A 17,289-nucleotide genomic window follows, 5' to 3' on the forward strand; every position below is an offset into this window, starting at 1 on the left:
TGATTCTCTCCTTTCATGAGGCAGACGGTCCAGCGCTGACAGGATGGGTTCCGTGACATTACAGGTCTGCACCAAAACCACATCTGAAAACGTAGCTTCATAATTCATGAATAAAGTTGATTACATTGAGCATGAGGCAACAGCAGGTGTATACAGGACCGGAGGACATGGTGGCTTCAGCATGTATATCCCCAGTCTGGTGAGTCTGGCTGAAGTGGTAGTCTAAGCAGGCACTACCTTTCTCCCTCATTGTCCCATGTAGCACTGGGACAGTACTTACTAGGTTGAGAGGATGATCTCAGAGAAAAGAACTCTAGTTTCAGGTACCCCTGCCACATCCTTCCATCTAAGCCTCAGGTCAGGTCTACAACCTGAAGAAGCCCCCAGTTCCTTGGTTTTTATCTTAACTGTATGGGTCTCATGTTTTATCAACAATCCCAAAGCAGCAGGAACTTTTTTTTTTTTTTTTCAGACAGTCTTGTTCTGTTACCTGGGCTAGAGTGCCGTGGCGTTAACCTAGCTCACAGCAACCTCCTGGCTCAAGCAATCCTCCTGCCTCAGTCTCCCAAGTAGCTGGGACTACTGGTGTGCACCACTATACTCTGCCAATTTTTCTTTTTTTAGTAGAGACGGGGTCTCACTCTTGGTCAGGATGGTCTCGAACTCCCCGGCTCAAGCAATCCTCCTGCCTTGGCCTCCCAGAACCTGGCCAGGAACTTCTAACAAATGCAGTTATAAAGTGAGATATAGTATAAGTCTAACAAGTTGTATCCGGGCTTCTCCAAGATAGACAATTCACTGGAGGGCAAGCTCAGGGGAAAAATGTTAAACCCAAGGTGCTAGAAGAGGTACTGTTTCAGCTGATGACAGTATACTGACCATGAGGCTTTTAATGACCTATCCAACATCGCAGATCTTTCTGATTCTGAACTATAAGTGAGGAGCCTGAGTTGGCCCCATACTTCTACCAGCAAAACAGGTGACTGCATAGGATTTGTGAGACTCTAACAATTTTATACCTTGTTTGATAGCTGCCAGTGCAAGAGGAATTTGAGATTTATCAGTAGCTTTTAAAGCAAGTTAGGGCTGTCAGTTTAAGATGCTCAGCTGAACTTGGACTTGTCTCTGTTTTGTTTTGTTTTTCACTCACCAGGACAAAATTTTCTTGTTCCATTAAGTGGTAGATGCTGATTACCTGTCAACTCTAAACTAATTTTCTCAATTAGCATGGACTGTGTCTTGTGCTCGTTTCCCCAGAGACTCTCCTTGCAACATAAACATCGACATCTAAATGACACATGAATAAACGCAGCTGAAGGATGGCTTCCAGATGCAGTTAAAGGATTGCACTGCCATGGTATGTGTTTTTCCTTAACACTTGACTTTTTTTTAGAGGAAAATAACATTCTTACTTTCTGTTATACAGATTATAATTTAAGTTCCTGGAGAGCATGTCTTTTGGCTTAATTAGCACCTAACAAAGAATGTGCCAAAGATACCAAATGATTAATGCAATTAGGTCACATAGCTAACTGAGCTCTTTAGTTCAAATCTGAATCCTGATTCAGTTCCATTCATTGTGAATTAGATCTAACTGAAACTCCTGAGACCAGATCTGAAACCCTTCATCTTCTACAGAACTATGAGCTCCTTACGAAAAGTTCCTAGCAAGGGAGTAAAGACTGAGTTAAAGAATGAAGGAGGGCTGGTGCGGAGGCTCACGCCTGTAATCCTAGCACTCTGGGAGGCCGAGGTGGGCGCATTGCTTGAGGTCAGGAGTTTGAAACCAGCCTGAGCAAGAGCGAGACCCCGTCTCTACTATAAATAGAAAGAAATTAATTGGCCAACTAATATATATATATATATAGCCAGGCGCGGAGGCACGTGCCTATAGTTCCAGCTACTTGGGAGGCTGAGGCAGGAAGATCGCTTGAGCCCAGGAGTTTGAGGTTGCTGTGAGCTAGGCTGACGCCATGGCACTCACTCTAGCCTGGGCAACAAAGTGAGACTCTGTCTCAAAAACAAAAAAGAATGAAGGAGGGGCCAGGAATGGTGGCTCATGCCTGTAATCCTAGCAATCTAGGAAGTTGAGGCAGGGGGACTGCCTGAGCTCAAGAGTTCAAGACCAGCCTGAGCAAAGTGAGACCCCGTCTTTTACTAAAAGTAGAAAAATTAGCCAGGTGTTGTGGCGAGCACCTGTAGTCCCAGCTACTTGGGAGGCTGAGGCAGAAGGATCACTTGAGCCCCGGAGTTTGAGGTTACAGTGAGCTATGATGCTGCTGCTGCACTCTACCCAGGGCTACAGAGCGAGAATCTGTCTCAAATTAAAAAAATAAAATTAAATGAAGGAGGAAAGGAATTGAGGCCCCCACCACCATATTCCTTCCCAACCATATCACACCACGTTCCCAGGCCTAAGCTGGATGGACCACTTTTTCCTCACCTGGAATATCATCTTGCCTTGTCTCTGACATCCATGTTCACCATTTCTTCCCAGACCCAGGTCAAACACAAGCTGCTTTCCCTGGCTAATGTCATGCCAGACTGTCAGACTCCAGCCCCATGTTCCCTCTGCACTTGGCAGTGAAGCTGTACCGGGAGGCTCACTGGTGGTGCTCCACAAGGGCATGGATCCATCTCCCCTGTCATTGTCTCCTCATGCTGTGCCACAGTGCCCAGCACACAGCAGGCATTCACTGGGTATTACTTTAGCGAAGGAAGGAACCTTGCCACCACCACCAATACCCTGTGTAGAGCTCAGCGGTTTCCAAAATGCTCTCAGATACACAGATGCATTTTCTTGTGTACTGTAAGCACTTAATTCATCAATGCTCACAATGGGAGGGGCGGAGAAGTCAGCTCATTTCTAGCCTAAAGTAGTCATTTTGCAGATGAAGAGACAGAGGCCTGCATTGCCTGAAGAGTCCCAAAGGATCACACAGCTACCTGGTGGCGGAGCCTAAACCACCAGTGTTCTTCCCCCCATACTCCTCTGTCTCTTGCCTAGTAATAGTGTTCTTTCAGCTCCCAAGAGTAGATACTTACTAGACTCCAACAGACTTGAATGTCCAGCTGCTTACTCAGTATCTCTACTTTGATATCTGAAAATATCTCAAACTAGACAAGTTTAAAAGTGAATTTCTTATCTCCCTCTTCTCATAATCTGCCCCCCTTCCAGGCTCCTCCATTTCAACAAATGGGAATTCCACCCTTTAGTTGCTCAGCCCAAAAATGTGGGAGCTATCCTCAACTTCTCTATTTATTTCACATGCTGCACCTAATCCATCAACAAATCCTGCTGGCTCCTTTCAAAATATACCCAGAATCCAACCATTTCCCACTCTTCCATTGCATTACTTTGGGTCCAAGACACCAACTTCTCTTGCTTAGACTACTGTAGTAGCCTCCTAACCAGTTCCCCTCCTTCCATTCTTTCCTCAGTACAGCTTATTCTCAACACAGCAGCCAGAATGATCTTTTCAAAATATAATCATATCACTTATCTTCCTAGAATTCTCTAATGGCTCCCATCTCACAATAAAAGCCAGTGGCCTGTGTGATTTGCTCCTAATCCACTCCCACCCAGACGCCAGCTGTTTCCCCTATCTCAGGCTGGCCTCCTTGTGTTTCTGGAATATGTATACAGGGCACACTCCTGCCTCAGGGCCTTTGTGCTTGCTGTTCTCCATGACTGGAATAAGCTTCCCCCAGATAAATGCTTGCCTCACTTCCTAACTTCCTTCAGGTCTTTGGTACCTTTTCAGTGAGACCTTCCTTGACCACTCCAGTTCTCTGCTTACTTTTCTCTGTCTCTCCCTTGTCCATTGCCCAAAAGGTAAGCTCATTGTTCCAACCCCACTGCCTAGATAAGTACCTGGCACATAGCAGGTATTCAAATATTTGTGGAATGAATGAATGAGTGAATGAATGAACATCCATACCTTTAGGATCTCTCAGAAATCTGAAAGCTTGAGGTCAGAAGCGGAAGACCCTAATTGAACTCTGGTCTCTCTCCTGCCCTGGGCCTCTCTTTCCCCACCTTCTTCTCAGGTTCAGTCCAACCCTTTACCATCAGAAACCATACCTGAGCTGGGAAGCAGGGAAGGACCAGGCACTTGTTGCTAGGCCCTTACAGTTCCCATGCCACCAGATGCAGAATTCTACAGGCTGCTAATTTTTTTCATTTTAGTATCCTGATATCTCACTAACAGAAGAGGTCAGAGATAGGTCAGGACTAAGTATACTACTTAACCTAAATAACAGTACTAACTCAGTAACAAGAGGTGCTTTGAGGTATTTTCCAAGGAACAGTGCTAGAATTGTACTTGTTCATCAGGCTGCCTGTTCCCCCAATCTTTTTTTTCTGAGACAGAGTCTTACTCTGTTGCACAGGCTAGAGTGTGGTGGCGTCAGTCTAGCTCACAGCAACCTCAAACTCCTGGGCTCAAGTGATCCTCCTGCCTCAGCCTCCCGGGTAGTTGAGACTATAGGCATGTGCCACCATGCCCAGCTAATTTTTTCTATTTTTAGTAGAGACAGGGGTCTCGCTCTTGCTCAGGCTGGTCTCGAACTCCTGACCTCAAGTGATCCTCCCGCCTTGGCCTCCCACAGTGCTAGGATTACAGGTGGCATAAGCCACCATGCCTGGCGCCCCCTAATCTTTTTGTTATGGATTTCTAATATATACAAAAGTAGTAGTAATGAACTTCATGAATCTATCACCCAACTTCAATAATTACCAACATTTTGCCACCTTGGTTTCCGCTATTCCCTAATTGTCTCTGCAATTTCCACTAAATATTGCATCCAGCTGTTTTCTTGATAACAGGTCTATATAATACAGACCCTGACATTGTTGCCACTGTGTTTAGCAACTGTCTCAACCAGTCTCTCTAGCCTTACCAGAAATATGGTTAAAAAAAAAGCAATTATACCCATTCCACTCAAGCAATGACTTAAAAAGGAAGTGTCTAAATTCCAGACTGTTTAAATCAAGGGACCTGCCCACTATCATGTTTGGAGGGCTTTGGGGAGGGGGTTGTTGTGGCTATAAAACGAATATAGACAAGAGCTGTTTTTACTTGAATGTCCCTGATGCAGAATTTCTGAGTAAGTTAATTCAACCCAGTAAGTATTTACTGACTACCTGCTAAATATGAGGAACAGGATTAAAATGACAGAAGGTAAAGAAAACCCAGCCTCTGTTCTTAAGGGAAGTCACAGGGTGGGGGAGGGGTGAAAGAAGTACACAAATAACTAAAATACAAAGCAGAATATGTTCTGTGCCCTAAGAAAAAATCAGCAAATCTAAGGCAAAAGCTCCTTTTCTTTAATCCACCCACAGAGGTTGTAAATGCCAGTATATATCCCTTCTTTAACTCTAGTTTTGCCCTCTGCTTTATTTATTGTTCTACAGCCAATAAGTACATTATAGGAGCCCTGGGAATTTGGTGACCCACAGTACAGACTGTTTTGTCATTGTTTTTTTCTTTCTTTCTTTCTTTTTTGAGACAAGGTCTCACTCTGTCACCCAGGCTGGAGTGCAGTGGCCTCATCATAACTTACTGCAACCTCAAACTCCTCCAGCCTCAGCCTCCCACAGTGCTAGGATTACAGGCATGAGCCACCGCACCTAGCTAGAATAGAGTTTTGGATGTGTACTGTTAATGTCATATTTTGCTACTGACCACCCAGTCTTCTGTGGGAGGTGACTGGAAAACAATGGGGCTTATTCAATGCAGGCAGAGGCTGACACTCAAAGCATTCTACCCTGAGGGCATATACAGCAAGCTGCTTCATAAACAGGATAGGATAGTGGGAGTGCTTCCAGGAGAGGCAGCTAGAGAGATTCTGAAGGGTTTCTTAGGGCTCTCTCCTTGCTACCTAAAGTACTGAGATCTTGGCGATCTATTACCAGAAGCCATCAGAAGTTCTACAGAAGAGTGTAGTTCTCTGGAGAAACCAAAGAGGCTGATGAGGTTTAGATGGATAGTGCTATGTATGAGAGCAGCAGGGTCATTCACGTGGTTCTGCAGTAGGCTATGGGAGAGAGGAGGAAGAAAGGCCCAGAGGTGGGATGGAAGGGAGGTTTACACTGTAATCAGTTTGTTATCAAGATTGGTGAGAAGAGGATGGTTAGGGAGACAAAAAAGAGGAAGGCAGGAAGGAGAAGGCACCGAAACACAGAGGGGAAGGGTGAAAGATGATTCTGGCAATCACTGATGAAAATGATGGAGGAATCTGAGAGGTAGGAACTCATAGGATGTTGGGCAGGGGTGTGAGAGGTCTTAGAATGGGAGGGTGGTTATGAAGGATGGGTTCACATTAGGATGGAAGGGGCTCATTGTAATGAAGCCGAGCACATCAGGAGGCCACCAGATGAAGGGCTAATTAGAGGAAGGTTTCAGGTAACAGAATGCAGCTGAGTACAAAAGAAGTGCAGGGAGAGTTAGACCACTGAGAATGAAAACAGGAAGAAATCACAGGATGAAAGAGGACTGGGCTAAAGCGTTTTAGAGTATATGGACACATGGATTCCTGGGGGTAAGGGACTTAACCAGATGACAGGATTTGAGGTAAAGCGCTAGTGAGGTGGGAGACACCTTAGGATGAGTGAGATCACAGGGTGCTCCTTGGAGTCCTTGGGAGCTCCAAGGACTCATAATGAGACGATATCAGGGCAAAGGATGAAAAAACGGTACTAAGGTTAACTGGGGGCTGGGCACAGTGGCTCACGCCTGTAATCCTAGCACTCTGGGAGGCTGAGGCGGGTGGATTGCTCAAGGTCAGGAGTTCGAAACCAGCCTGAGCAAGAGTGAGACCCCCCCCCCCCCGTCTCTACCGAAAAATAGAAAGAAATTAATGGGCCAACTAAAAATATATAGAAAAAAAAATTAGCCGGGCATGGTGGCGCATGCCTGTAGTCCCAGCTACTCGGGAGGCTGAGGCAGGAGGATTGCTTGAGCTTAGGAGTTTGAGGTTGCTGTGAGCTAGGCTGATGCCACGGCACTCTAGCCTGGGCAACAGAATGAGACTCTGTCTCAAAAAGAAAAAAGAAAAAGAAAAAAGGAAAAGGTTGACTGGGTTCAGTACATGCTACCCCAAAATATGGCAATTTGAGAAAATGACAGAAGAAGGTCACTCTCACTTTCCCTGGCCCTTCTCCCCTGAAGCAGGTCATAAAACCCTCAGGTGAGAGGTGCCCTCACTATACCTAGAGGAAAGAAGCAATCTTATCTCTAAAGACACAGGGTCACAGAAAAGAATCTGAACAAACAGGCCTTGCTAAGTTTTCCCCAGTTTATTACCATTAGATCATATCCTTTTTGCCCTGTTATATTTTTCCACAACTATCCACTCTTCATCAAACCTAGCATGAAAATAGTAAGTTTAACCATTTCTTCAGGTCTTCATTTCGTTATGAGGGTTCTTGTGTCATGTAAAACTTACATTAAATCTGTATGCTTCCAGCTGTTGTGGAACTTATGAAAAAGAAAATCTATATCCTTTTCTCTTGTTAATCTGTGTTTTGTTTTAGGGGCCTAAGCCATGAACCTAAAAAGATATTTTGCCTTCCCTACAAGATGCAGGGGTCTTAGGGGATATAGGGTCAAAAGTCACAAATAATAGGATGAAAAAGTCACCAAGCCATTGGGCAAAGGGTCATGAAGTGAGCTGATGTTAGATGCAAGAATTATTAGAAAATAAGGAACAAGGGGCTGGGGTTGATGTGGAAAACCAGGTAGGTCTGGAGGCAAGAGAGACAAGGAATGGCTTTTTTTTAAGATTGTGGGTTCAAATCCCAGTTCTGCTACCTTAGCTATGTTTCTGGTTTGTTTATTTAAAACCAAACTGAAAAGAAAAATAAAAGTGGAAAGGGGAAATGATAGTGAATGGGTTGTTGAGAGACAAACTTACAAATATACAAAGCTTGGCATACAGCAGGTGTTCAGTGAGCCAAACAGTATTAAGGCAATATTGGGGTAAAGAACCAGAGTAGTGAGGCCACAGCAGAGATAAGAGGATGGGGATACTAAGATGTCAGTAAAAGAAAGATAATGCAAAATATGGGCCATGTGTTCATTGTCTGTTGAATCCCTAGCACCCAGGATAGAGTAAGACCCACAGGAGGTTCTCAGTAGTAACAACAGCTTATACTTAAGGAGTCCCATGTGGCAGGCATGGTGCCAAGTACTTTACATATGTTATTGTAGGCATTACTATTATCTTCACTTAGCAGAGGTGGAGACTGAGGTTCAGACAGGCTAAATGGCAAAAGTCCCACAGCTAAAGAGCCAGAGGCAGACTGGAACCTAGGTTTCTTATGACATCAGTGCCCCAATCTGAAGCACTCTGCTATATTGCTTTGCAAACATGTTAACAGATGGGGCCTAATCAAGGGAAATGGACATGCACTAGTGAGAGTGTAGGGCATCATGGGAATGAGGGAATAAGATTCAAGAAGCCAGTGGGCCCTGGGTTGAGGTAACAAGAGTAAGCTTGTAGGGTAGAGTATAAAAATGACTGCAAACAATTATTATCTTGACTGAAAATTGCAGACTTTCACAACTGGAAGGAAACTCTGAGATCATCCAACCCAACTCCATCACAATAATGATGAGAAACTGAGGCCAAGAGTGATGAAGGGACTTCTCCCAGGTTCCCAAAGCACAACAGTGGTAGAGCTGGGACTTCAACCTGGGACCACAAACTCAATCCACAGTTCTTTGATTCCTCCAATTACTGCTACTTCATATTTCTCTCTCTACCCTCCTTAGCATCAGAAAGGTGCTGGGGCACTTGTAAGTCATTTGCTGATTGATAATGGAGGGCTGAGAGTGCAGAGGGATGCCAGTGGGGGTGATTTTAGGATGAAAGGATAAAATGAAATGAGGGTATGTGGTCATGGGGCAAAGATACTGAGAGTTACTTTGATGAGTGGGTGGGAAACTACTGGAGTATGGCTTAGGAGTTGGCAGTAGAGTTTTGAGCGGTGTCACCGAGTTTGTGGGAAACATAACGTAGAGTCGTTGGGGTTACAGGGCAGGTGGGGTCACCGAGGTTTGGGGGTCACTAAGAAAAAGAGTGTGGGGGATCTTGGGATCATGTGAGTCACTGGATTATAAGCGAGGGAGTCATGGGTTGGTGGGTCCCTGAGAAGAGCTGGGGAAATTCCTGGATTAGCAGTCAATGAGTAATAATTAAGGGTTACCTGGTGAGGTCTTGGGGTCAGTGGGTGGGGTGTGGGGTCACAGAGGTGGAGGCGGGCGCAGTCACGGGGTGGGATTTGGGAGTCATGGGGGAGGAGTCGCAGGGCGGAATGGAGGGGCAGGGTCCCTGGGTGGGGGAGGGGCCCGGCCGCCGTCCAGCGGCCCGGCCGCCTGGCTAGGACCGGAGGCGGGTGGGCACGCCGGGCTCGGGACCTTCCAGGGCCCTGCGCCCGCCCAGCCTCCCGATCTGGACACAGTGGACCCACTCTTCCCGCAGCCACCAACCTGACAGCCCCCGAGGGCGACTCCGCAGACAGACCGCCATGCACCGGGCCCCGCCACCAGCGCCGGCCCCGCAACCCGCCTGCGCCATAGCCCGCCCGCCCGCGCGCAGCTTGCCTCGCGCGATATCCAGGTTCCAGGGCCGCCGCAATTTCCTCTCCTCTCGGAACGCCTCTACCGGGCCCCGAAACCCGTATGGGAAATACAGCGCACGCTCCACCCCGCCCCCCTTCGCCGCGGCGGCCGTCCCACTTATCCTGGTTCCGGGGCCCCGAAGCCCGGGCGGCTGGGATCCGAACCGAGCCCCGCGGAGCCCCGCCCCGCCCCTCGGCCGGGGTGACGCACGGCCCGCGAGGGCGAGCGCCCAGGGAGGGCGTGGTGACGTCACGACGCCCGGGTCAAGGCCGGGGCGCGGCTGCGAGCCCAGGCGTCGCCGCAGCGGTCGGGAGCCGCTACCTGTCCCACCCAGGGACTCAATCCACCTGAGACCTGAGGCGGGGGCGGGGAGGCCCCGAGCGCCCTGCGCCGTCTCGTCTGCGGCCGGCGGCCAGAAGATGGGCTTCGGAAGTAGGAAGGGAGGACCAGAGGGACAGGGTGTGAAGGAAGCCGTTCCCGCGTGTCCCTCTCCTCGCGCCGGGGCTGCCGCCTGTCCTTCGGCTCAGAGCCCAGGCTTCCTCCCGGCCGCCGCGGGCGCCCTCAGCACGACTGTGCGTTACGCTCCCGAAGCGCTTTAAAGTGCGCGGTCCGCCAGCTTTGCCTACTGATCTTCGAGCCGCCCTTTGAAGGAAGCAATTGCAGGTATTAACAGCTCCTTACTGAAAAGGACGATACTGAGGAGCAGTGAGGGACTGCCTCTTTAGGGAGGGCGCCCTACGGTCCTCGGGTCCTCTCGCTCTCGTTCTCCGCCAGCCCCACCCCCGGCCTCAAAACCAGCTGCTCCCTCTCGTAGGTTGCTTCACGGTGATCAAAACCAAGCCCTTTTACTATTTCCCCTTCTTAGCAGGGAGGGACTGCGATTGAGGAATTTTCGGAAACCTGTGGGAAAATTAAAAGGGAGTGAGCTTTAGGTGTAAAATTAAATAAGAAAGGGGAATTTGATAAGGAACTGGTAAAGATTGCCTCTTTGGGGAGGAACAGGGTGCCTGGGGGAATAAAGTGAGAAACTTCGCCCTCTCTACCCTTTCAGATTATTATTATTATTATTATTTTGAGACAGAGTCTCACTCTGTTGCCCAGGCTAGAGTGCTGTGGCGTCAACCTAGCTCACGGCAACCTCACACTCCTGGGCTCAAGCGATCCTTCTGCCTCAGCCTCCCGACTAGCTGGGACTACAGGCATGCGCCACCATGCCCGGCTAATTTTTTCTATATATATATTAGTTGGGCAATTAATTTCTTTCCATTTATGGTAGAGACGGGGTCTTGCTCTTGCTCAGGCTGGTTTCGAACTCCTGACCTCGAGTAATCCGCCCGCCTCGGTCTCCCAGAGTGCTAGGATTACAGGCGTGAGCCACCACGCCCGGCCGCTTTCAGATTATTTTAACTCATTTCTTTTGTGTCTTTCTCCCCAACAGTTTAACTTAAAAATACTTTTAAAAGGAAGTAAACTAGAAACATTTACGAAGTACTGGGTTTGGGGCCTGAGGTCGTTAAAGATGCCTTTGGGAGCACAGACATCCTGTTCCTCTCTTCCCGGTCTGAAGAGCTTAACCAGAAAGCCCCACTTTAAATCTTAGACAACCCCTTTTCCCCATCTTGGGCATTTCTTTTTTGGGGCGGGACTGGGACCAGAGTTCTCAGTTTAGGTAGGCAATAAGTGACAATTGATGGTTCATTCCTATGATTAATAATCCTTTGTTTTTTTTCCGAGACGGTCTTGCTTTGTCGCCCAGGCTGGAGTGCAGTGGGTGCAATCATAGCTCACTGTAACCTCCAACTCCTGGACTCAAGTAATCCTCCCGCTTTGGCCTCCCAAAGTGCTGGGGATTACAGGCATGAGCCACCATGCCCAGCCAATGATTAATTTTTTATATACTTCCTGGTATAGAAATAAACAGCCTGATCAATATACTGCCCCTTTTCTGTTCCTTTTTGGTGGAAGTTTGACAAGTTATTGCCTACAGAAATATCTTACAGATACAGAAAGTATAGTATGAACAGTAGGGAATAGAAATCAGGATGTACTTGAGTTTGTCCCTCACAACCTCCAAACCAACTTTTTTCCACAGTAAAAAATACATTTGTCCTTTTGTACATTCCCTGCAAATCCTAATCTGATGTCAAATCACCTTTGCCATTACACATTTAACAAAAATTGCGGGTGGGAAAACAGTGTCTGAAACTGAAATAATGATTCCATTGGTGGGTAATTTTAGATCTTCAGGAGAGTTTGTAAGGAAATTATTTTGGGGTGGAGTATTGAAGATCATTTCCAGCAGCTTCTGTCCTATCCTTCCCCCCTCCACATGTATAGGCTAGTGATCTTCAGACATTTTTAAAAAACGGACCCCATAAAATAATTTTTTTGGTTTTTTGGTTTTTTTTTTTTTGAGACAGAGTCTCACTTTGTTGTCCAGGCTAGAGTGAGTGCCGTGGCGTCAGCCTAGCTCACAGCAACCTCAAACTCCTGGGCTCAAGCGATCCTCCTGCCTCAGCCTCCCGAGTAGCTGGGACTACAGGCATGTGCCACCATGCCCGGCTAATTTTTTCTATATATTTTTAGTTGGCCAATTAATTTCTTTCTATTTATAGTAGAGACGGGGTCTCGCTCTTGCTCAGGCTGGTTTTGAACTCCTGACCTTGAGCAATCCGCCCGCCTCGGCCTCCCAAGAGCTAGGATTACAGGCGTGAGCCACAGCGCCCGGCCATGGTTTTTTTTTTTTTTTGAGGCAGGGTCTCACTCTGTTGCTTGGGTAGAGTACAGTGGCGTCAGCCTAGCTCAGCAACCTCAAACTCCTGGGCTCAAGTGATCTTCCTGCCTCAGCCTCCCCAGTAGCTGTGACTACAGGCTTGTGCCACCACTCCCGGCTAATTTTTTGTTTCTATTTTTAGTTGCTTGGCTAATTTTTTCTATTTTTAATAGAGATGGAGTCTCACTCTTGTTGAGGTCTCCCCATAAAATAATTTTGAAGAGCTATTTACCCCTTGTTCATTTTTAAGTTGATACCTAAATTTTCTTTCATTAATCTAAATACTTGTAGAGGCTATAATTTCTGACTTTTTGCAAATTTTGACATCTTAAACTAAAAATTGTTACATCATTCTGAAATGTATCCAATGGATTCCAAATACCCTAAAAATTTGATGCCCATTATCATCCATTTAAAAATATATGAACAAGCTCTTCTTTAACAGAAATTGTACATGGTTTGTTTTCTTCTTGAACTCCTAATTCCATTCACTTCTTGTAATTACTTGTATACAATTTACTAAACACATAAAAATATTATACATTTTTATAACTCATGAAACCTAAAAAGTACAGTTTTTATTGAGAATGCATTGTGGTGAGAAATATGGTGTTTTCCCCCAATTTTTTCAGGTATTCATGGATGAATATTACCTAATTGTAGAAGATAAAGTGCAACATCAATTCTCTACCTGTTTATTTTTATAGACAACAGTGTTGAGAAGCCTTGTTCACATAATTGGAAAAGGGATAGATTTGTTACAGTGATATTGCTTGAGTTCAAAGACTCTCATTGAACACATCTTTCTTATTATATGCCAACAATTATAAAGTGATCTTTTCTTTCCCATGTATGGTTAAAAACAAACAAACAAACAAAAAGAACAACAACAACAAAAAAATAAAGTGATCTATTATTAAATACTATTACATAGAATAGTATTTTCCTTTAATTATATTAAAAGAAAAGAATTAGAAGCCACTCAACTTACAAAAGGATTTATCTAGTAAGAGTCTCAGTTTCAGTCTTAATAAAAATGATTATTAATTATCTGTGACCTTTTCACTTAGAGACACCTTGTTAATCAGATATTGATTTCCATACTCCTTTGCTAACACAATATTTTAAAAAAATTTTTTCTTTTTTTTCAGAGACAGGGACTCACTATATGCTCAGGCTGGTCTCAAACTCCTGCCTTGGCCTACCAAAGTGCTGGGATTACAGGCATGAGCCACTGTACCTGGCCTCAACACAGCATTTTTTTTTTTTTTTTTTTTTTTTTTTTTTTTGAGACAGAGTCTCGCTTTGTTGCCCAGGCTAGAGTGAGTGCCGTGGCGTCAGCCTAGCTCACAGCAACCTCAAACTCCTGGGCTCGAGTGATCCTTCTGCCTCAGCCTCCCGGGTAGCTGGGACTACAGGCATGCGCCACCATGCCCGGCTAATTTTTTATATATATATCAGTTGGCCAATTAATTTCTTTCTATTTATAGTAGAGACGGGGTCTCGCTCTTGCTCAGGCTGGTTTCGAACTCCTGACCTTGAGCAATCCGCCCGCCTCGGCCTCCCAAGAGCTAGGATTACAGGCGTGAGCCACAGCGCCCGGCCAACACAGCATTTTTTGATAAAATTCTCTTATCATTATATGTTTTCAGCATCTTTTTGGTAAAATATTAAAGTACAAATTCACACATTCACTGTATAGAAAACAATTGCCATTTGTGGAATTGGCAAAGCCAATCTTAATTTCATACCAATCAGCCAAATCAGATTTACTTTCTGTCAGGAAAAAATGTGAATTTTATTCTTCAGTTTAAATAAATATGTTAACAGTAATTGTAAAGGATATTATAAAATCATTGGGAAATAAATTATTAACTGTAGCTTATAAAATATATTACTAATAAGTCATTCAAGATTAAAATTATATAGATCTAATATTAACATAATAAATGGTAAAAACAAGATAGTACTGTTTCTCATATAATTTGGAATAATGCAATATAATGCAGTATAAATACATCAGTTTTCAGAAATGGTATAGAAGGCATTGTTATTCCCTTGGTAAATGTGTATGCTTGCTCGCATCAAACTCTGGTGTTTAGTCTTTGGGAACAATTAAATAAGAGTAATGTCTAAAAATCAGAAATAACTCCAATAATCTTGTTACATATAAAGTTTTTCTTATGTGTTTTTAAAAAAGAAAGGCATATTTGCTAAGAAATAATGGGCTGAGCAGCTAACAATTTCATTTTTTGCTAGTAGGAGGTAGGAAATAAGAAACATTTTATAAGATGAAGTAAGAGGAGGACTGATTGCAATGGGAATATTTTGATATGAAGCAGAGAACAGCCCTTCCCTCCCAACTCTTCAGGATTTTACACCCTGGACCATGCATCAGGATTCAGTGTAGGTGAGGGATATACTTTTCTTTTGTAAAAAGAGCAAAGGATTATGATCAAAGGGGAGGTAGAATGGAGAGTGTACATGAGTATGTCAGCTGGCTCTCAAACAGAATGGTTTTAGAAAGATTTCATATAGAAGTTAAGGATCTTAAAAAAAAAAAAATAGAAAATTTCTGCCCCAAATTTGACAACTAGGTTTCCATTATGATAGTTATTTCTATTCCTACGTGCTATCATTCATATCTGTATAAATACATGTACTCTGCCACTACATTATTTTTTCAAATATGATATCATATTATTTTAATCCTTTCTGAAAAATGTCTACTGTCTTTCAATGTGTTCCAAAACTTGAAGCTAGCTTTTATGAAGTTAGGTAATAAACATCTATGTAGAGTAAAAAAAAAAAGAAGTTAGGGATCTTGAAATGTATTCCCTTAAAAAACTCTCCTCAGATTGATTTCCTTGCCCGGGTATCCCTTACAAAGTCTTCACATACCCTTGGAAAGAATTCCTTGGTAAGTCTTTATGCACCCCAATTTAAAGACTTCTGGATATAGGCATACCTGTACTGCAATGGCCTTGATTATACATTATTCTGGAATACCAAAGCAAGTGTCCTAGGAAGTCAGACGGAAGACTTAGTGTTCTTGGAATAGAAGAGAATTAAGAGATAAGTCAGGCCGGGCGCGGTGGCTCACGCCTGTAATCCTAGCTCTTGGGAGGCCGAGGCGGGTGGATTGCTCAAGGTCAGGAGTTCAAAACCAGCCTGAGCAAGAGCGAGACCCTGTCTCTACTATAAATAGAAAGAAATTAATTGGCCAACTGATATATATATATATAAAAAAAATTAGCCGGGCGTGGTGGCGCATGCCTGTAGTCCCAGCTACTCGGGAGGCTGAGGCAGAAGGATCGCTCGAGCCCAGGAGATTGAGGTTGCTGTGAGCTAGGCTGACGCCATGGCACTCACTCTAGCCTGGACAACAAAGCGAGACTCTGTCTCAAAAAAAAAAAAAAAAAAGAAAAAGAGATAAGTCAAAGAGGATGTCCCCAAGTTGGTGTAGTACAATAGTCCTGGATATGGTCCTCAGTTTTACAGTTCTAGAAGTGTGATATTGTCAGTACACACAAAGGTGTTAATGTTTTGTCACACTAAATCAAACTCATAGGAAGTTAACGTATAAAATAGAATGCCAATGTATTAATTTATACTCATAGCCACTAAGGGGACTGGATTCTTTCTCCTGTTGGGAAATCTATATGGGAAGATCAATTATAATGAGAAAGTTACATAAGGAGTGTGGATCTTGAGCAAGGCTATTGTTATCAAGCTATGACAACCAGATACTTGCTGCCTGGCATATAATGGGAACTGAGTATTTATGGAGTGAATGCAGCTGTCTTCAAGATGCTAAAGGGGATGTTCAAGATTCTGATAAGCTAATCCAACATCTTTTTTGATCAGGTAGATCTTTCCTTGTTTCTTAAGTCATACTCTTAAATGGCTATATCACGTAGATATTAAATCTAACAAAATTTCATGTCAGAGTTATACATTTGCAATAATTAATTTCTATCATCTCTGAGCCTACAAATTGAGACTGGTCACTTATTTGTTTTCTAAGAGATGAGGTCTCACTGTGTTGCCCAGGCTGGAGTACAGTGACTATTCACAGGTGTGATCAAAGTGCACTGCAGCCTTGAACTCCTGCATCAAGTGATCCTTAGGGCTCAGCCTCCCAAGTAGCTGGGACTACAGGCACACACCATTGCACCTGGCTAATTTTTTTTATTTTTTACAGATGAGGTTCTCGCTGTATTGCCCAGGCTGGTCTCAAACTCCTGGGCTCAAGCAAGCCTCCTGCCTCAGCCTCTCGAGTAGCTGGGACTACAAGTTATCACCACTACCCTTGGCTGGGACTGTTCATTTATACAAGAGATTGGAGACTGCATGGTAGTGGCCGAATAATCTGTATTTCAGAATATTATTTGGTGGCCAAGAGTGTATCATAAAAAGAATGATGCTGGGTGACCCTCAATGCAGGTACTCTGCTAGAAGTAGGATATCCTAATTAGGGAGGTTCTGAACTACCTGTGGACTGGCCATTTTTTGTGGGGTGTACTATGCTAAGGAGGAACAATAAATTTCCCCTGCCTCCTTGATCCCCCTCAGGAGATAATTCTTTTTCTTTTTTTTTTTTCTTTACCCCATTTAAAAAGTTTGAAGGAGATAATTCTTGATACTGTTTTTAAGGGTAGACAAAGAAGTTGGGTGAGGTGGCTTATGCCTGTAATCCTAGCACTTTGGGAGGTTAAGCAAGGAAGATTGCTTGAGGTCAGGAGTTTGAGACCAGCCTGAGCAAGACTAAGACCCCATCTCTACAAAAAAATAAAAAATTAGCCAAGTGTGGTGGTGCACGCCTGTAGTCCTGGCTACTTGGGAGGCTGAGGCAGCAGCATTGTTTGTACCCAGAAGTTTGAGGTTGCA

General features: G+C 44.5%; 1 protein-coding gene and 1 long non-coding RNA gene across 3 annotated transcripts in view; one reads left to right on the forward strand and one right to left on the reverse strand.

Annotated features, from left to right (window-relative positions):
• ZNF76 (zinc finger protein 76) overlaps positions 1-9,801 on the reverse strand; it is a 35,249-nt gene extending 25,448 nt beyond the window's left edge. Inside the window, exon 1 of one of the 2 annotated variants that reach the window (XM_012746819.3) lies at positions 9,609-9,801. The gene's annotated coding sequence lies outside the window, so the exon portion shown is untranslated. Of the gene's footprint in view, positions 1-9,494 lie in introns of both variants that reach the window. The other variant, XM_012746818.2, reaches the window with a different exon arrangement.
• Positions 9,802-9,866: 65 nt separating this feature from the next.
• LOC105861396 (uncharacterized) overlaps positions 9,867-17,289 on the forward strand; it is a 54,540-nt gene continuing 47,117 nt past the window's right edge. The window contains exon 1 of the long non-coding RNA XR_012919336.1: positions 9,867-10,289. This is a non-coding gene — a long non-coding RNA (uncharacterized LOC105861396). The remainder of the gene's footprint in view (positions 10,290-17,289) is intronic.

Source organism: Microcebus murinus, chromosome 5, assembly GCF_040939455.1.
Source record: "Microcebus murinus isolate Inina chromosome 5, M.murinus_Inina_mat1.0, whole genome shotgun sequence".
Lineage (NCBI taxonomy): Eukaryota > Metazoa > Chordata > Mammalia > Primates > Cheirogaleidae > Microcebus > Microcebus murinus.